The sequence below is a fragment of the Gigantopelta aegis genome, chromosome 10, assembly GCF_016097555.1.
Source record: "Gigantopelta aegis isolate Gae_Host chromosome 10, Gae_host_genome, whole genome shotgun sequence".
Taxonomy (NCBI): Eukaryota; Metazoa; Mollusca; class Gastropoda; order Neomphalida; family Peltospiridae; genus Gigantopelta; species Gigantopelta aegis.
The window spans coordinates 56,925,855-56,947,723 of NC_054708.1; the positions used below are offsets into that span (position 1 = coordinate 56,925,855).

Sequence of the window (21,869 nt, forward strand, 5' to 3'; positions counted from 1 at the left end):
AGTGGCCGTCATATCAGATACCCCCCTAAATTTTGTGACAGTTATAATTTTATTATATATTAATTTTCATTTTTACGATCCCCTCCAAACCTCCCCAAAGTTCCATTGGCATTCCGCCTCATGTCAATGGGGCCCCCCTATATGGATTTTTCTGGATCCGCCACTGATACCATTTATTTCTCAACAAGTTGTTTTAAAACGTATCTTGCGAGTGAAAGCGCGTTGTATATGTTTTTAAACAACTTGTTTTAAGATAAATGGTATCTAACCAACATATGAAAATAGTATTCTACTTCTTACACATCCATATAAAAACAGGTTTGAAAATTTTAGACGTCCTTTTCAATAAAAACATATTTATAGAGTTTGCAGTTAACATATACGTCACAGAGTAGTGAGTTTCAGGTTAACCTGTACGATATGGAGACATCAATTTCGAGTGTGCTTATTTCTTTGGATGGTATGGCTGTGAGAACCCGGTCAACAATCAGTCTTGTATACCGTGTGACATTATAAATAACTCATGATATTCTCACTAACGGGTGTGTAAGAATATTATTTATGCATTTCATTTAGATTATAACGGTCTGTCTGTTGTACGTGTATTGCATGTTGTAATGTTTTGTCACATAGGAAAACAAAAATGAAATGAAAAGTGCCATTGCATATATGAAAACATTAAAAAAAACCAATTGCACATTGTTGGTGTTAACAAGTATCAATAACAAGACATCAAGTTACAATAATCAAAACACAATGTTAATTACAAATATACGTAACCCGGTGACCAGTAAGACAAAATTGAAAAACTACATCAACAAGACCATGCATGAATCAATAGCCTACGGCCTCGGTGTCGACGTGGTTAAGGCATCGTACCACCACCGTGACGTGCTGTATCGCTTAATGTAGTCCGGTTTAGAAAATAGTGCCTCATTAAATAAATAATATAAAATACTGAAATGCCTTTCTAAATGTTTCTTTGATGATTACAAGTAGACTGACCTCTGTAGTTTTCACAAAACCAATTGCTTTGAAGTTACTTTTCATTTTTGGTACTAAATAACAACTGTTCGAGTCGTATGCTGCCACTTATACAACAGTAAAATGAGTTGGTGCTCTGGCATGAGGTTCGATAACTGAAAGTTGTCCTGATTAACCTCTTGATTTTTGCAAGATAGTTATCAAGGGATAGATCTCTCTAAACCAGACGTCTCTTGGCCGTCTCGATATTGTTGTATTCTTCTAGGAATACTTATTTAGTACAAACAATTAAAATTAAATTCAAAGCAATTGGTTATTTGAAAAGTACATAATTGCATTGAAAGGCATGCAAAAGTGAATGTTGATCAGCCATGGAATTTTAAGACAAATAGGTGATGGGTTCGCAATCCAGAATGAACGGTCCAGTGAGATGCCAGGTGTAAGTTCACAACACTTACTTCTCCCACTGACCAACATCCTGGACAGACATCTCAAATAGCTGACAGCGTGCTTAACTTTCACTGGCTAAAGGTATTCTAGTTTAAACATTATTGAAAAGCAGCACAGTGTTAGTTATAAAAGAAGAATACATCTAAGAGCATCTACTGTTAGTGCGTCTGTCGGTGGTTAAGCCATCGAACGTACGGCTCTTAGGTACTGGGTTCGCAACCCGGTGACGGCTTCCATCCCAGAGCGAATTTTAAAGGCTCAGTGGGGAGGTATAGGGCCCATTACATCTATTACTAACCATTAACCTACTTTCCTGGACGGACTGCCTAGATATCTGACATGTGTGCCCAGTACAGCGTGCTTGAACCTTCATTGGATATATGTACGAAATATAGTTTTAACAAATTATTATTTGCATGTATTTGCATTTCACCCCCTAATTCACAATTCTCCCCATCGGACCTACAGTGATTTATTTTTTAGTGTTTTACATAAAGCACGTACCTGTGTTAGTCTTGCTCTCATACAAAACAGCACTTAAAATAGTTTTAAGCATACCCATATGGCATACGTTAGTGGATATGGTACGTTCGACATCCAACAATTACGCCTGTCTTCTTTTTTGTTCTTTTTGTGTGTTTTTTTGTGTTTTTTTGGCACAGTCCACATTCAGCGGAGGGAGGAGAGGGTAGACTGACTCGCTGAGCCACACACTATCACATTTCAATCACAAGACCCACAAGACGCAGGATCAGACAAAGAGAATAGTTCCGAGCACAATCTAATTCATAATCCGACGCCCCTGTCACGGCCAGTGTCACCACGGAAAAAAAAATACACGAAAACAGCCATGTTCTAATTTTTATATAATTATCTGGATATCTGGGTCTTTATTCGTGTTTAAACCGGACGTAAGTAATACTAATTAAAAGAAATAAGTTCCAAACACAAAAGCACTACTATAACTAGGATAAGACTTTAATCTCACGCACCTGTGGTTATAAATCTATCTTTTCATCTACATTTCACGGGTATCATTGTTTCCAATGCAAATGTATATATGACTTCGAATCGATTTGTTCATTTCGTAGCCATGCAGTGATACGCGCGAATAGTGTTTGATGATCACGATTTTGTATTTATGTATCATAGAGTATTTATAGGGTTTCTGTTTCAACTGGAAATTATGTACTTCTGTTTGTTCTACAGTCCGTGTGTGTATTAAAAATCCAATGATAATATATTAAACTTTATAAATAGTTTACCAATAACACCTGTGTTGAAAAATACTTAAAATAATCATATAAATACAATTAAATTTAATAATCTTTTAGACGTTTTAATTTAAAGTTAAGCACCTTTATATATTAAAACAAAAAACTGATTCAACAATCTATTTTTATGAATTTCAGAAGAACACAGACTATAGCGCATTACATCAATTAATGGAAATGTTTGCTAAACGTTAATTTCCTGTTCTTTTGTCTTAAGCGACCTGTCCAAGGCCGTGGTATGTACTATCCTATCTGTGGGATGGTGCATATAAATGATCCCTTGCTGCTAATTGAAAAGAGTAGCCCATGAAGTGGCGACAGCGGGTTTTCTCTCTCAATATCTGTGTGGTCCTTAACCATATGTCTGACGCCATATAACCGTAAATAAAGTCTGTTGAGTGCGTCGTTAAATAAAATATTTCCTTCCTTCTGCGACCTGTCCAAAGCAGGGTATGGCATAAAGTCTTAATTTATAAACTAGAACTTGACAGCAACAAAGGACATCGGTGCAAAATGGATAGGCAAATGTGTAACAGACAACGCAAAGCATTTTTGTTAATTGTTTCTAATCCAGTTGTGGTGAACTAATAGTGGACTACTTCAAGGCTTAATACTCGGTCCTCTTCTATTTTCGGGGGCGGGACGTAGCCCAGTGGTAATGAGATTGCTTGATGCGCGGTCGGTTTAGGATCGATCCAACAACTTGGGTTTTCTCTCTCAATATCTGTGTGGACCTTAACCATATGTCTGACGCCATATAACCGTCAATCACCATCTTGTCGAGTGCGTCGTTCAATAAAACATTTCCTTCCTTCTTCTTCTATGTTTAGTTACGTCAGTGATACTGATGATACAATTCAATACCAGTAAATTACGAAGTAATATTTTCGTTAAAAAAAAACTAAGTAGTATTTAGATTTAACGTTCACAGACAGGAGGAAATTGACAAATCACTTTGATAATGTTTCTAAATACGCTCTATCTCTGATTTCTATACTAAGAAAATACAAATATCTACTAGACAGACATTGCTGAAGTAAATATATACAACAGACAGAATGTAGGAAAGGAGGAATCAGGAAAAAAAACGAAACAGGACAAATTAAACAGGAAAAATGAAACGGAAGAAAGAAAACTAAAATACAAAGAAACGGGAAGAAAGAATTCCCAGTATATACTAATTTCATATTAATAATTCATGTACAATTACTGAATAATACATTTATTATTATTATTATTACCTGAACAATTATTGATAAAATCTCCAGATCACTGTGTATACTGAATAAATAAAAGTTTATGTTTTATATAATTTTGCGATCCTAAAATCTATATCAGTATTCATTTCATTATTGCATCTAAACTATTAGCCTTTTTCGAGAAACATGGGGCATTATTGTTCATGAGCGATGCCCACCATAAAAATAAGATCTGCGAAATGTGGAATAAATCTGAACGACAAAACCGTTAACAGCGATCAAGACCTATCTCTGCACAATGCGGAATCAATGGGCATTTGGTAAAATAGTGGAAACATCTTCACCATGGTGAGACGCCACTACATTTCAGTCTGGAAGGTAATTCAGTGGTTCTAGCACTTGGTAGGAATCCACTGTACGACTGACTTTCAGTAGGATGCAGTTGGTAACCTTTTCAAGAAGCGTACCAACTATGGGTGCGGAAGTATCCTTGCGCGACTCGGAATCCTCTGCCAGGACCGAGCAAATGACCCCCAAGTCGATTCCGGATTTTCTGGATGGTGTTTGGCAAAATATCTGTATAAACATGCGCATCAACAAGCGCTTTTGGATAGACTGTAAATTATTGACATTTGCTCATATTGTATGATTGTGATATAAATGTGATGAAAGTTTAATGTGAATTATGAATGATTTATCAAAAGTTCGCATGTTTAGAAATAAGTCTAGGGAATTAAATTTGACAGATGTCATGTGATAATTTTAATATTTAACAAAATCATTGAATTATGTGAGGCGTGTTGTAATAAGATATGGTGAATCTTTAATAAAATCAGTACGTGTTTTTGTGAGATATTTGACAACTAATAACGTATGAATACCCTGTGGTTTTGTGTTGTTTATTGTTTTATTTAGGGTTTCTGTTGTTGTTGTTGTTGTTGTTGTTTTGGGGGTGTTGGGGGGGGGGGTGTTGTTGGTTGTTTGGGGTCTTTTTATAGGGGTTCTTACCATTTTCTTTCCTATGTCCTTGTTTTTCCCTACCCGACTTGGTTTGGTGAGATTCCTTTGACATACTAGTCGTTGTACACTGGCTAAAGGAATAAATAGCTCAATGGGCCCACCGAAATGATTAATTAAAAACAATCTTTAAAAACGGGCGGAAGTTGTGTGTGTGTGTGAGAGAGAGAGAGAGAGAGAGAGAGAGAGAGAGAGAGAGAGAGAGAGAGAGAGAGAGAGAGAGAGAGAGAGAGAGAGAGAGAGAAATATTATTGCTGCTAGTAATCCATTACTTATATTAATAACTACAGATTGTGTAGTTATAAACGTTGTGCAAGGTAATCACCTCAGAGCTCCAACTTTAACTTGATTTTTCGTGCTGGGGTGTCATAAAACATTCATTCATTCATTCATTCATTCATTCATTCATTCCAAATTTAACTCTGCCAAATATTTTTTGTGGCAGTAAACTATTTTAATAATAATAACAATAATGATAATAATAGCAGTTTCGTATTCTAGAATAAAACAATAATCGTATCATAATATTTTAATAATGTTTTCTTAAATGTTTACAGACTAAAAGGAAGTACTAGTATATCACATATGCTCAAGTCAAGTGCTCAAACAGAATTCAAAACCACAAGACATGTTTGGAATCTGGGTCTCTAATTTTTTTTCTTTCTTTCTTTCTTCTTTTTTTTTATTTTTTTTTTTTTTTTTTTTTTGTTTTGTTCTTTTTTTTTCTTTTTTCTTTTTTACCAATTTCTGTTCTGTAATTTAGAAACTGACGTTTGTTTCTCAGAAACAGGTCAAAAAAATATGTGTTCCAGTGTGTCAGTGTCTCAGTCGTGCGTTACTGACGGCAGTTAATGGTCCATGGTTGATTATTGATTTATCTCACAACCACGTTTTGTTTTGTCCCTAGCAACGAACAAACAGTGCCGTGTTTAACGGTCACTACTTGGACGAACAAAAGAAAGTTGATTATTTTTTTATCGGTATCATGAAAGACTGGTATTATTGTTTAGTTTTATACAGAAATAACGGTGTTAATATTTTATCACATTTGAGTATATTATTACGGTAAACTGACAAATCGATCAGTTGGCAACAGGGTTGTTTATTACTTAAAATATGATAGTTTTACATATACGTTGTGGACGTTTTATCACCCTCGGTGGTGTCGTGGTTAAGCCATCGGACATAAGGTTAGTAGGTACAGGGTTCGCAGCCCGGTACCGGCTCCCACCCAGACGTCCCAATGGGTACGTGTAAGACCACTACACCCTCTTTCATCTCACTAACCACTAACAATTAACCCACTGCTCTGGACAGACAGCCCAGATAGCTGAGGTGTGTGTCCAGGACAGCGTGCTTGAACCGTAATTGGATATAAGCACGAAAATAAGTTCAAGGAAAGGAATCAAGACATGAGAAACAGGTGTTCTTACTTTCTCTCGTTCTTTTAAATAAAGACATATTCTTCCTTGTTTTCATATATATTATTGGCATAAATCTTGCTTAATACACAAAGAAATAATTAAAAAATATATTCTGTATTTTTAGAAATAACTGTCGACATTCTAAATTAATTAGCTCTAAGGTTGTTGAATTAAATTTTAGGATTTCGTGCATCAATCATTCTGAGGTGATCGTTTGTTATGACAACTCGTTTAGCGGGTAGGGGAGGGGGAGAAGAAGTCTTCACAAATCTAACAGTGAATCACATTTTCTAATTAATATTTCATTAAAATGAAAGATCTAGCCTCAGGTAATCCTATCAGTAGTAATTAGAATATGTAGATTTAACCACCGATATTGAATCAATGATTCAGTTTGCGTCAGAAAAACGGAACTTATTTATTCCAATGAGCTCTGTCATGTGCTAGTTGTGATCTATAACTACTAGTATCTTAAGTACTTAAGGTGATCTTAGTGCTAAGATCGCTTCGTGGAACGGGAACCAGGCCTGGAGCTTATAAACCTTTTTAGTCTAGACTCAGACTACAATAGAGTCTGAGACACTAATGTCATGATAACGCCATACAAATTGTATGCGTGAGACGTCATTAGAGATTGAGTCTCGACTCTAAATGTTTTGTAAGCATGGGGCCCTGGGTGTGGGTGTGGCAGTCCTCTTTGTAGCGGATAACGGTGTTGTCGTTCAGATTTGTTTACATTCAGATCATCATTTGGCGATACACAGGGGTGCTTTCATTTCATTAATATTTTGTACAGTTGCAGTAAAACAGCAATACAAATGCAAAAATAGTATAATACAAATGATTGGCAACTATAGCATAATATAACATACTATAACATATTATATAATGTAGTACATATACAATATTTCGAAATACAATGTATCTATTTTTCAAATATACATGTATATTTAAATACAGAGTTAATAGTTTTTTTCAATAACAGAAACGTTTGGAGACGTAAAGAGATGTTTTCATTTGAGAGTGTTTGGCCTAGTGCGGAAGTATTTGCCTACATATATATATATATATATGTATATATATATGTGTGTGTGTGTGTGTGTGTGTGTATGTGTATGTGTATGTGTGTATGTATGTGTATATATATATATATATATATATATATATATATATATATATATATACTACTCAAAAGAATTTAAGGGTCAAAAATTTATAACCAAATAAGTTTCAGAGTGTATTAGATTGATGATGTAAACTACACCAATTTTTTTATTTATTGTTCCATATTTACAAAAAAACACAAATAAACGTCACTGTATACAAGAAAGTCACATGACATGCTGTCAAAGTTGAAGGTTGTCAAACATGGATTTTACACATCAGAACATTCGTTTAATAGTGTGTGAATCCACCCCTGACGCGAATACACTCGACACATCGTTGCCTCATGCTGTTGATCAGACGTCTGAAGAACTCTTGGGGAATGGCCTGCCACTCTGCCATAAGAAGTTGACCCAGATCATGAAGGTTGGCCGGAGGGGCATGGTTATCCCGAACTCTCCTGCCTAATTCGTCCCAGGCATGCTCTATTGGGGCCAAGTCAGGCGAATATGCTGGCCAATCCATCCTGGCGATACCTTGTTGTCTGAGAAAGTCCGTTACCACCCTGGCGCGGTGGGGTCTGGCATTGTCATCCTGCATAACTGCCCCGCCGCCAATCTGCTGAAGGCCTGGGAGAACCAACAGCCGGATAATCTCATTCAGATAGCGGATTCCATTCAGATTGCCATCCACCACATAGAGGGGGGTCCTGTGGTGGATAGAGATGCCGCCCCACACCATGACGCTGCCACCACCGAACCGGTGACGTTGTCTAACGTTAACGTCAGCGAAGCGCTCCCCAGGACGTCTGTAGACACGAACCCGACCGTCGTTGAACAGGAGACTAAACCTGGACTCATCAATGAACATCACTCGACCCCACTGAACACGTTGCCACCGCAGATGAAGTGTGCACCAGTGGCGTCTGGCCGTTCTGTGACGTGGTAGGAGTGGTGGTCGAACAGCCTGGTGACGGCAGCGTAGATTATTGGCTCTCAGACGATTGCGTATGGTTTGATCAGACACTCAGTTCCAGTTGCAGTCCGCAGATTGTCACGTAATCGGCGTGCAGTGGTTGTGCGTTGACGTAGAGCCATATTGGTCATATGGTACCGTTGCCACAGTCGGCCAACGACACTCTGACTGACACCAAGTCTCAGAGCAACATTTCTTTGCGTATTGCCATCCTGAAGCCAAGCAATAGCCCTTCCTAGATCTTCGATAGTCAGTTGACGTCGTACCATTGTCGAATTTGGAGTGTGCACCGTACACGAACGCAAGCTCCAATTATACAGAAATTCAGCATTGGGAACATGGAATACACATGCAAAGCGTGCAAATGAAGCGCTTTGTGAAAAAGCAAGTTATGGGCACTTAGCAGACCTCTCGCTTTCGCCCTAATTTACGTGCAAATGTAAGCATGTTTTCGCCATTAGAACTAGTCGACAGTGTCAATGACAGTGGATTTTAATTCATTTATGGGTTGCTTAGACCCACTTTCGTCAAAATGGAACAATACCATGCGTGACATTATGGTCTAGCTAATATAATTGACATTCAGAAAATAATGTCGAAAATATCGTCTGACCCTTAAATTCTTTTGAGTAATATATATATATATATTACCTATCATTATCACAATATGGACACTGAAAAAGATAGTGAAACCCAACACCTAGACTGGAGTGACAATGACGCCACTGTCTGTCGTTTCGTTCTTCATTTTGCAATCTCTCGCTTTCGATAGGTACAAAATGATTACTTGCTCGGAAGTAACTAAAATTAATACGTAAATGGAGAAGATAAATTTCAAACAAGAATTTTGTTTTGAATAGTATACTCTTTAAGAAATGCATTCTGTAGACGTATTCAAGTTATCTTGCCAAACACGCAAGTATTTATCTTTACAATTTTGAGATACTGTAGTCATAAACGCTTTCTTATTTATGTTATGACTTAACTAGTAATTATCCAGTCCATGTATGTTTAGGGTTTCGTTAAGCAAGTTAACCATTTGGATTTACCCGTTTGTTCGTGTGTATTTGTTACCTTTATTTGTAATTAGTGCCAATATTTTACTTGGCTTACCTGTTATCAATGAAGCCCAGAAATTGACCATTCTAGTTTTGATCTTAATTTGTAAAATGGAAATACCGAATGCCATATAAATCATTATAATTTAGTACTTTTCGTAACTCTTAGAAGTTAAATTTCCATTCTTGTGTTTTATTTTATTTTTCAACCTCTGAACGGCATGTGATGTCGGCCTGTGTTCTTTGACCTGTTGTCAAACAAATAGCTAGTATATTATTATTATTTATACTCTCCACCGTAACATAATTATTTATAATATAATAGAATAAAATAGAATAGATGTTTAACGACACCCCAGCACGAAACATAATATTTATTTATAAGTACTTGATAACAGGTGTATATGCATTTAAATAAAAGTGATTAGGTAAGTATATTTAGGCTTGATTATTTGTGATTTGAATTTGAATAAAAATAACATTGCTGGTATTATCTCTTACACGTCAAGTCCAGCACAAATGGTGAAAACACTTGTTTTAAAGAAAATGTTCAAGAGCTATAGCAACAGGTTCGTGCTAATACCTCACGACGAATACAATAAAACGGTCAATGAATTACTCCGAGTTATGCGAACATCAAAGAATTCCCCTCACCAGAAGATTCCAACTGTACTAGTGCAAAACTATTCATTATAAATGTTTTAAGGCACAGTCAATGTACACTTCACACTTCCAATCCAGTCTTCAAGACGTTTATAGTAGACATTGGGGGGGGGGGGGGGGGGGGCTTTGTCAACTAAATATGGTGCATCGGACCAAAACGATGACTGCTGCTATTCCAAAGTTTGAATTTGTGCATACCTTTTCATCAATTTGGTGAAACTCTTGGCATATTTGTTTTTTCATTGTTTCAGATGAAGTGATTTAACTGATGTGGTGGCAGTACTCACGATGAAAGCCACCATTGGGGAAGGATATGCTCACGTTTTACGAACACCTGAAATAATCATTGTTTTGGCAGAGATTCGTGAGTGTATGTCAGTACAGCTATATTTATCCCAATGAGCTATGTCCCGTGCTATTTATTAAATAGTAAGCTGGTCAAGGAGTGGCATCCTCTTTGTGGCAGTTCACGAAGGATGTCTTGTCCAGTAAAGGAAGTAAAGGATCTCCTCGGGAGTGACTAAACGAGGCACTAGATAGAGATCCATGAAATCAACCACTGCTTTGCCAAATGCCTCTTCGACTCTGCACTGTGCAGACATACGATCTTAATCGCGGATAACGGCTTTGTCATTCAGATTCAAAGTCAAAACTAAAATTGTTGTTGATCATAATAATAATAATAATAATAATAATAATAATAATTTAGTGCAGCAAAAATGCACAAAGCATTCCCAAAATACATAAATATTAAATAGAGTACACCGACATATGAACAGAAAAGCATACAAAGATTCCTATTTATATACCACGTGTACTAAAAAAAATTGTAGAATATAATTACCCAAAAATACAATCACATAGGTAAATGTATTTGTGTTACTACGGATACGTTTAGTTGTATAGCATATATTATTATTATCTTCTATGCCATTACCCGATATACATGTCACACTGTTATCTTTTAATAAACTTGGGTCAGGCTTATTCCATATTTTCCCCCCAGTAAGTCTACTCAAAGCAGATCAAGCTTATGGTAATAAAAGAGATAATGACTTACTAGAATTTTACCTTTTTTGTATACAATAATCGATGAAACAATTTCAGTGCATTTGTATAAATTACTGATTAAATGTTAGGTGTCATGTATAATATCTGCAATTTTCATTTATATATATATATATATATATATATATATATATATATATAAACCAGACACTGAACATACCGAAATCCTGTCAAAACCGGCCAAATTTCATGGTCCCCAATTTTCTCTTATTTAAACCTGGAATTAAAAACCTGGTAAAACTGGAACCTGTCTATTTCGGAATGCTTGATTGTTTTCAATTGTAAGTTAACTATAATTCTTATTACACAAATAGAGAAAATTAGTCAATCAGCCTCGTCTAAACCGCTCCCTATTAAAGTCTGACGGGACCCTTACAACGGTTCCGTCCTTGCTTATTCAGAAAGTCTTTACAAACTGCAAACCCGGATTTTGCTCCTTGTTAGTTAAAGTCTAACGGAACCGTTATGTTGGTTACGCCCTTGCTTCTTCGGAAAGCAAAATCCCCCTTTAATTTACCCAGAAGAAATATAATTTAAATAATAAATGTACACAAAATATACGTTCACAACGATATATTATTTTGAGGCCCCGCAAAACAAGCCATCACAGATCTGTAAATCACCAATTAAAACTAAATGTGATGCTTCTATTTCCGAGTACTCCAAACATTATTACTTAGTTATAAATATGACATTTTACACGTCTAATAATAATAAATTTAGACCATTTAGAAGCAAGCACAAGCATGAATTATAACAATACTATGTATAAAGAAAACACTCACTATTGACAGCCAAATTCTAAGTGAAAGCTAATCAATCACCGATACCCACAAAACACACGGACTACACGAGTTTATTATGAACCATTTTCATTGGCCAACTAATCAGTATTCTACAATACGATTGGCTGGGTAATTAAAATTCCTTTACGAAGCCCGTAGTTCCCCGAAAACACAAGAGTAAGATTCCACTCAAGTACCAATGTAAATATGGTCTCATTTAACACTTAATTTCAACAATTAGAAAACAATACCGCAATATAACGCAACTAAACTTAACACAGCGTTCCTGCCATTCCTATTTAAATAAATGTTTGTCAGGTCTTGTGGGTGTTACTGTTAGCATTTAACGATCAACATATTTTTTTAATAAATGACCTATTTATGCCTTGCTTGTACTTTGGTCCTGATCAAACCCCACGGCACAAACTAATGATCACCGCAAGTTCACATGCTCAGTTTATGATCGTTGTAAATGTGTCTTAGTTAGGTCAGAAACAACGAATGGTTACTTCAGGGTTTTATTTCTAAAATGTTACTTGACACACGTGGCTTTGACTTTGGGAATTTTAACATCATTTTACACACACACACACACACACACACGCACGCACGCATGCACACACACACACATACACATATACACACACACTCACACATACACACACACACACACACACACACAAGGCAATTTTCAGTTTCATTTCAAAAACATCTTATTAAGCTAATTTATAATTTAAAAGAGTAATACTATATATGTACTTGCGTTTATTCATATTAATATATCTAGTTTGCATTACGAAACGTTGTGAGGAGGGAAAGTGTTACATATCGTTTTCAAACTATGCATTTATATAATACAAGTAAAAATTAAATGGGATTATTTATATTCAGATTGGGAGGTTTTTACTTCAAAATTGGAAAATAGAAAAATACATAGTCTGTGAGGAATGGTGAGGAATGGTGCCCTTTATCGGAGTCTAGAGACGTAGGTGGTAAAACCCTGTACTACTCGATAGGAATTTCGTGCTGGAGTGTCGTTAAACATTCAATTCATTCACTTAATCGATAGGAATATTCAGAGCTCGAAATGGGAAGCAAAATATGTCCTGCTGTTATTTGTTGGAAAACAGAATATGAAAAACAAATATGTCCTTCTAGGAAAAAATATGTCCTGTTGTTATTCTGAATATATTGAAAATAGAATACAAAAAGAAATATGCCCTTTTAGGAACAAATATGTCCTAATGGAAATAAGACAGCATTGGGTGAGGAAAGGGATTGGGATAGCGTGTAAAAAATAAGACCTTTGAGATGTATTTTGGAACATTATGGAATTAAATTATAACAGAATCACGAGCTAAATAGCAGATGAGAGCATTGTATATACATCTTTGTTTGAAAAATTGCCTGCGATTTGTGGGGATGGTTGTAGAGTGTGACCTTCTTTCTCATCTGCAAGGTATTTAACAGGCTGGCAGTAAACGTATTGTGTTCCTTCATGTTTGCTAAATTAACCAAATTAACGGTGAATAATGCTAAAATCCTTAAAAGCAAATAAGAAATGAGTTTTCTGAATCTTCTATTGTTTGACATGTATTTTCGTGCTGGGGTATCGTTAAACATTCATTCTCAAAAAAACGTTTTTGAATATGTTTTACATATCAATTTTGCCTTTTATCACTTTAAATTTAAACTGAATTTATTAATTTTGTGGTATATTGTATGAAACATTTGTATTCTCAAACGTTTAATATTTAGTACGTTTGTTTCTTTGGCAAGTACAAACGTGCTTATATCCCGATGGTTCAAACACGCTTACTGTTGGCACAACGTCTGGTTAAAATCAGGGATTGTTCCCATAGAGGTGTAGTCTAGTATTTTAAGTTTTAATATTGTTTTCTACCCTACCACAGTTATTGGTAGGTTGTTTATTGCTGCTGCTGCTGTTGTTGTTGTTGTTGTTGTTTGTTGCTTTTGTTGATGTTGTTTTGTTCGTGTGTTGCTGTTGTTGTTTTGTTGGTGGTGGTGGTGCTGCTGCTGCTGCAGCTGTTGTTATTGATGGTTGTTTACGAAATTGACCTCAAACTTCACCACAACACAAGCACACACAGACACGCTTACACAAACATCCTCTGCAATTTTCTTTTACCTTTATTCTAAATATTATATTTATTTTTACTTTATGACTAGTTTAAAATTAACTTGTAAGTTTGCATACAAAACAACAATTAATGTTTGATGAAGTTTATTGAAGCTTTTAACTTTGCTTCTCTTTCATAATAGTCATTTACGGTGCTACTTAAAGAGACATTGCTGCATTGTAAGATGTTTCCGACTAATAAAATATTTCTACGATTAAACTTACACATTAAATACATTTTCTTGTTTAGAATATCAGTGTCTGTATATTCAATGTGTTTCTGGTCATCTTAATATTTGTAAGAAGCCCATAGTGGATTTTGTCTTCAAATAATTTCGTACGTACAAAAACATAGTTTTTAGGAAATAAAATGAAATTTAACCTAGTACAAATATTATAACGGTCAGAAACAATGAATGAATGAATGAATGAATGTTTAACGACACTCCAGCACAAAAAATACATCGGCTATTGGGTGTCAAACTATGGTAAATGGGAAAAAACTAAAGCGGTCAGAAACACGTTTAATATACAGCCACTAATATTTTATGTAATTACAATCGTTAAAAAGTCTCGGCATCTAGTAGCAGGAGAGCCATTCTTGAGGCGAACTTTTACTGGAAAATAAATCCTTCCTGAATCGCTCAAAAGAGGACTCCCACTCACAGACTAGTTTACTAAATCAAAACTAGTACAGAACTCAGAGCTCATTGGAATAAATATAGCTGTGATTAGCATGCACTCATGGATCACTGTTAAAAGAGTGATGATATTGGGTGTTCACGAAAGATGAGCATATCCTGCCCCACCGGTGGCACCCGTCATGAATATTACCACTACAGCTGTCAAGTCCGTCACATCATCTAAAACGATGATAAAGTGTGCACGTTTCACCAAAGACATGGAAACGTTTACAAAAGTTCAAAATATGGAACGCATCTGCCATCATATTGGTTAGTGATGATTCGAAGTAAGTCGATATAAAGCTGTTTACGATATATATAAGATTCTAATAATATTACATTTGTAAATTATTCATGCATACATACAGATGAACAGACAGAACCAGAGAAAAATATACATATACACATGCATCCATCACACGCGGGGGGGGGGGGGGGGGGGAATGGCGAGACGAAGCCCAGTGGTAAAGCGCTCGCATGATGCGCGGTCGGTTTGGGATCGATCCCCGTCAGTGGTACATCAAATGCCGTGGTATGTGCTATCCTGTCTATGGGATGGTGCATATAAAAGATCCCTTGCTGCTTATCAAAAAAGTGTAGCCCATGAAGTGGCGACAGCGGGTTTCCTCCCTCAGTATCTGTGTGGTCCTTAACCATATGTCCAATGCCATATAACCGTAAATAAAATGTGTTGAGTGCGTCGTTAAATAAACCATTTCCTTCCATCACACTCGCATTCTTACACACACATACAAAACTACAGTAAATACCGTAAGCCAATTATCAATCTTTATGGATTTAACGCACAGCTGTGGTATACGGCCTCTATGGAAATGTCATTGTGTTTCACAATTAACCAAGCATACAAAAAAAATATGAGTAGCAGAGATTATATAAGAACAAACTGCTGGATTGATTTATAATTAAAAATTGGTATTATATTTTTGTTGGCAATTACAATATATATATATATATATATATATATATATATATATATATATATATATATATATATATATATATATATATATATATATATATATTACATAATGAAAATATATTTGTATTCTTATTGGTCAAAAACAAGTTACATGACCTTCCGTAAATAGTGATATTGCCCTGGGACGGTCCCACCGGTCCTTCAAAAAATATATTGCCTTGACCAATGGAAATATAGATGAGACAAAATTCTATCCAATTAATGAGTAGGTAACGTAATGCAACGTCAACTGCTAATTCTAATGTAAACAAGCATAAACTTGTGACAAAACGCTTTGCTATCCTTCAACAAAAAGATAACATCTTTATTCATACTGTAACTGAGTTAATTCCGCAAATACGACAAAAACAAGGTCAGTAGTGGTCAAATTGTGTATGGAATATCTCGCAGAATTAGAAACGTACATGATACATTAAAATGCAGTTGGAATCGGCACTCTCAGGATTTTATGTTACAAATAAAAAATTGCTTCTGGGGATAATCGGTAACTGTTCAGTATAAATGTATGTTCAGATGTATCACATTTTGTGTTTTATTTTGCTATCAATATGATTTTGACATTTTTGCTGGTTATTATGTCTCCAATTTGATTTTTGTCTTGGTAATATATATAAAGTTTGGGAAACGAAACGACATTAATTCAGGGCATATAAGTACAAAAGGCATACATACATGTATGCCATTGACCTCGATTGATGAATAATTAGTGTCTGTGACATATCAAGTGGCAATGATAGCTTAGTGGTTAACAGCGCTACCATGCATTTTACCACAAGTATTTAGCATTTTACTATACACATTTTTATGGGATATATGCACCAGATAACTGACCCCTGCGTGTGTTGTAACCTCACCGTGGTGCAGGGGTGTAACATTCTCTTTGAGAATGGCCAATAGGCCTACAGCACAAAATTGAAGTTTTGAGTAAAATTCAGTATCCGTAAAATTCTGTGATATTTGTGTTTTTGCACAGTTCTTTACACTGTTTTTGTTTAAGTCTTGAATTTTTATATTGATGTTGATCATCACTTTATTTATTTGCATTACCATAGTTTGACACCCAATAGCCGATGTATTTTTCGTGCTGGGGTGTCGTTAAACATTCATTCATTCATTCAGATAACTGAATTTCTACGCTTAATCGTTCAAGTTTTCTATTGGCTTAAGTTTTATAACTCATCAGCATACATAATAAATACAATATGCAAACACAATAAGTAAAGTATAAAGGTGGGTTGTGACTGTTCCGTAATATGGGAACTGACAAAATTAATACACAATACAAATAGAAATATGGATTCCAAAACTAGATTGAATCAAATTATTTCTTAAATTATTTGTCCGAATTAAATATTTTTCAACCTTATTGAACTCTTTAATATTTTCAGTATTTAAAAGAGGGATAAGCTTAAAAACATTAAGTCATCTGTAAAAGTACGTTTTAGTAAATGCTTTTACTTTAATCATTACATCGGTGACATTGTGGTACATAAACTAGAATCCATCTTCTATTTCTCTGAAAAGGTTGATTTACGCGTATTTGATAACAACCTCAGAATTACATTAAATGGTAAGAATGTCCGGTGATTGATGAAACCAGTCTAAACTAACGATACAGAAACAAGGAAACCCGCTATAAGTGAAGTAGTGGTTAAGCCGTCGGCCGTGAGGACTGTAGGTACTGGGTTCGCTCCTTGGTACCGGCTTCCACTCAGATCTTGTTTTAAAGGTTATATGGGGAGATGTAAGGCCAATATATTTACTTCTCTCTCACTAATAACTAACTATTCATCACCGTCGCACAGATAACTACGGTGTGTGCACATGACAGCGAATATAAGCAAGAAAATCAAATTAAAATATATAATAAGAAACATATTATGTGAAGTAATGTCGCAGTGATTTAGACTAAATAATCAGTTACGTTCAGTTCAGTTCAGATCAGTTCAAGTCTAGTTTCCATAAAATCTGAGACATGACGCTGTCAGTCAGAGATTGATGCCGAAGATTATATTGAAAAGCTGTCGCAGACACACAGCATAGGACAGGTCTGTAGACTGAATCTTTTGCACTGTATTGCTACCAATTTATCTAACGTCAAAATCGTCGAGAAATAAGCAATTTTTTTAAGCGCTTCGATTTTTGCAGTTCTGATTTACTTCTGATTTCAATGCACTTATAAATTGATGTACATTTTCATCACATTTTGTGAATGCTTATTAATCAACTGAATTTTGTGTGACCAGAAAACATGGAATGTTCTTTTTAGCTCATCGCCATCGAAACTTCAAACACGATATTTTATCCCGATGTAAAAATTATGAAATGTACTACATTTGGAAAAGTGCATATTCTTCGTAGAAATTTCTACTTTCTGTTTTGATATAATGGACATATTCTATTTTGTAGTGGTAAATGTTTACATATGCCCGTTTCAATTGGAAAATTATGGTTTAAAAGTCTAAAACATAATAATGAGTATAATTGTTATGTTGCTTTTTTTTAGAAGACCAAACTTGAATATGATACACGTTTACTTAACATGCAACAGGTAACTTGCTGAATAAAACTGAATGTAGCAACATTGAAATCGGCTTAACTCGTCTATGTTATTTACAAGCTGAGCTGATTTAAGTCAGACTGGTGGCAACACAACGCAGTGCCAAATGTACAAGGTATTGCAGTCCTACATGTTAATCGATATTTTATAGCGGTATCTGTATCTTTGCTGACCAGTCCTCGAGATGTATGTTCGTTCATTTACCTTTGTTTGACACCCAGTAGCCGAGTTTCCTTTGTGTTGGGGTGTCGTTAAACATTCATTTATTCATTCGTTTATGGATACGATTTCTTGGCGGTTTCCAATGTTTTAATATAATTATGTTTATTCAGAACGTAAAGTTGTGACGGTTATCAATTGAACGCTATCAAATATATTTATATTAATAATATAAACAGTTTTTTTTTTTCTAATTCAAAATTATAAATTATAAAATAAAAGTAATGTCTCTGTTTAAAACCACAAGTTTAAAATCTCAATGTTTCATTAACTAAATGTTGACATCGTCAGGAGAAAACTAAACATAAAAATAGGAGTCTGCATTTAAAACCAACAGGATAAAATTATAAACTATAACTATGGCATTTGCAACCGAAATTGTGTGTGTGTGCGCGTGCGCGCGTGTGTGTATGTATGTGTGTGTGTGTGTGTGTGTTTGCGTGTGTTTGCGTTTGTGTGTTTCCATGTGTTGCGTGTGTTTGCGTGTGTGTGTGTGTATGCGTGTGTGTGTGTTTGTGGTTGTGTTTGCACGCGGACATAGATATATATATATATATATATATATAGAGAGAGAGAGAGAGAGAGAGAGAGAGAGAGAGAGAGAGAGAGAGAGATATATATATATATACATATGTGTATCCAGGTAGGTAGGTAGGTAGGTAGGTAGGTAGGTATGTCTGTATGTATCTATGAATGTATATGTACGTGCGTTTGTATACTTAACAAATATAGATATTAGAGAAGTAATATTTCAAAGGTAAATAAATGAGTAACGCTTGGCGTTACTAAACCTCATAATTAATTACATTTGTGTTTAGCAGAGCTGATCAAACATTACTTAGTCTAGTCGCATATATCTGAAATCCTGCCTAAGGCGTACATTTTCTTTACACTGGCTATATGCGCTAGTTATACACAAATATTATCGTGACGCATTCCTGGATTATTTCACACCGTGACTAGTGTGAATATTACTTTGGTAGCTTGCCCTGGGTAATACAGGCACAAATCCTAATAATTACCGAGCTTGCGTGTTTGAAAACAGTACTGAATTGTTAACGTTAACGGTTTTCAAAAGCGTGGTCTTTTCATTAAACCTATTATGAGTTCGGCATTATGAATCAATGGCACGCACCGCATGCAAGTAAATTACACAAGGCACTTAAATTCCTTCTGTCTAGCAAGCAGCTACCTGCGTCCAATCTGTCTGTCCGTCTGTCTATTGTATATATCTATCTATGTAGCTATCTCTCTGTTAATTTATTTATCGGTATGTAAGTATGTGTGTCTGTCTATCCAGATCTATCTCTATGTTTTCTATAGCTGTTCATGTCTGTATCTCTATCTATCTATATATCTGTCTGTCTGTCTGCATGTCTGTGTATCTAATTATCTATCTATTTTCTCTTATCTATATATCTATCTTTTTTTTTTCTTTATGTATTTATCTACTTGTCTGTCTGTCTGTCTGTATGTGCCTATCTACTTGCCTATCAATCTCTCTATTTATCAGTCTATCTATCGAACATCTACTCTCTCTCTCTGTTTATCTCTCTCTCTCTCTCTCTCTCTCTCTCTCTCTCTCTCTCTCTCTCTCACTCTCACTCTCACTCTCACTCTCTCTCTCACTCTCACTCACTCTCACTCTCTCTAACATGACAACATTCGAGTCGTGTGTCAATTCCCACTTGTAATCCATCCACTTAGCTCGCCTTGTTTAAGAGATATAAAAATGAAAACCTAACGAGCTCTATGCAGGTAAACAATCCATGTTCGTGGTCATCGCTTTCGTTCTCGTGAAAAGAAAATAATATTTTACCTGACAGTTGCTCGCCGTTGCACTCGCTTTCTCTCGTGGAAATACCTCTGCCCGAATTCCACCCCAAACTACCCGAGACACGCTGTCGCAATACACAAATACGAAATCGAACGCCGAGGCGTGTATTCAATAAAACATTGTGCCGCATTCAATACTCCATTGTACGCTACAATGATTTTACAGGTAAGCCAGGTCACGTGACTTGACTACATGACGAATCGAACGACAGACAAAAATCAATGTAATATCTTGATGTGTAGTTTGTGTTGCATGGATATTAAAGCCCGTAATTAGCAATACGTGTGATTCGGTTGTTTACTGGTTCATCGACAGCGGTGTTGTTTTCATATAATTATTGTAGAGTGTACGCCACCAAATTAAATCCCAACGACGCCAATGGTAACATGTGTGGCTAATTCTGCTGAATGCAACGTTTCAATCAATACACCGTGGATTATAAGTACTACAGCCCACCACATTTAGAGTAAATAGGAAAGAAAAAAGGGAGGGCTAAGCTCTATCCTAAACCGGACGCGTGTGACGCGAGCGATGCGAGCAACGCGAGCGACGCGACAATATTTCTATCCTAACCAGACGCGACCATAACAACGGTCTTCATTTTAAAATTGTTATCAACAGTTGAAACCGTCAAGTAAAAGTTGTTTGATTTGTTAATATATGTTTATCGCTCGTGTCGCGCGACAAAAAAAAGAAACAATTCCTATCGGTGTTGTGTTGTGCGCACGACTACATCAATCTGTCGCGCCGTGTGGTTAGGAAGTCAATGGTTTCTAAAGCAAAATCGCTCGCTTCGCTCGCACTGCACGCGTCCGATTAGGATGCAGCTTTAAGCTCTATCTTAACCGGCCGCGCGCGACACGAGCGATGCGAGCGATTATTTTAGAAATCATTGATTTCCATTGCCGCATCCTAACTGCACGCGCGCGACGCGACAGATTTATATGCGGTTAGGATATGACAACTGAAATCAATGATTTCTAAAATAATCGCTCGCGTCGCGCGCGGCCTGTAGAATAGAGCTTTAAGCTGCTTGTTTCAAACATAACAGGGTGCGTCATTAAATAAAACATTTCCTTCAAACATAACGGGGTGCGTTGTTAAATAAAACATTTCCTTCAAACATAACGGGGTGCGTTGTTAAATAAAACATTTCCTTCAAACATAACGGGAAGCGTCTTTCACTAACGGGGCGGGACGTAACCCAGTGGTAAAGCGCTCGCATGATGCGCGGTCGGTCTGGGATCGATCCCCGTCGGTGGGCCCAATGGGCTATTTCTCGTTCCAGCCAGTACATCACGACTGGTTTATCAAAGGCCGTGGTATGTGATATCCTGTCTGTGGGATAGTGCATATAAAAGATCCCTTTCTACTAATGGAAAAATGTATCGGGTTTCCTCTCTGTGACTATATGTCACAATTACCAAAT

General features: G+C 36.1%; 1 protein-coding gene across 1 annotated transcript in view; it reads right to left on the reverse strand.

The window, feature by feature from the left end:
* Positions 1-20,546, reverse strand: part of LOC121382789 (prominin-1-A-like) — an 81,465-nt gene extending 60,919 nt beyond the window's left edge. Inside the window, exon 1 of the mRNA XM_041512392.1 lies at positions 20,423-20,546. The gene's annotated coding sequence lies outside the window, so the exon portion shown is untranslated. The remainder of the gene's footprint in view (positions 1-20,422) is intronic.
* Between the last annotated feature and the right edge of the window lie 1,323 nt (positions 20,547-21,869).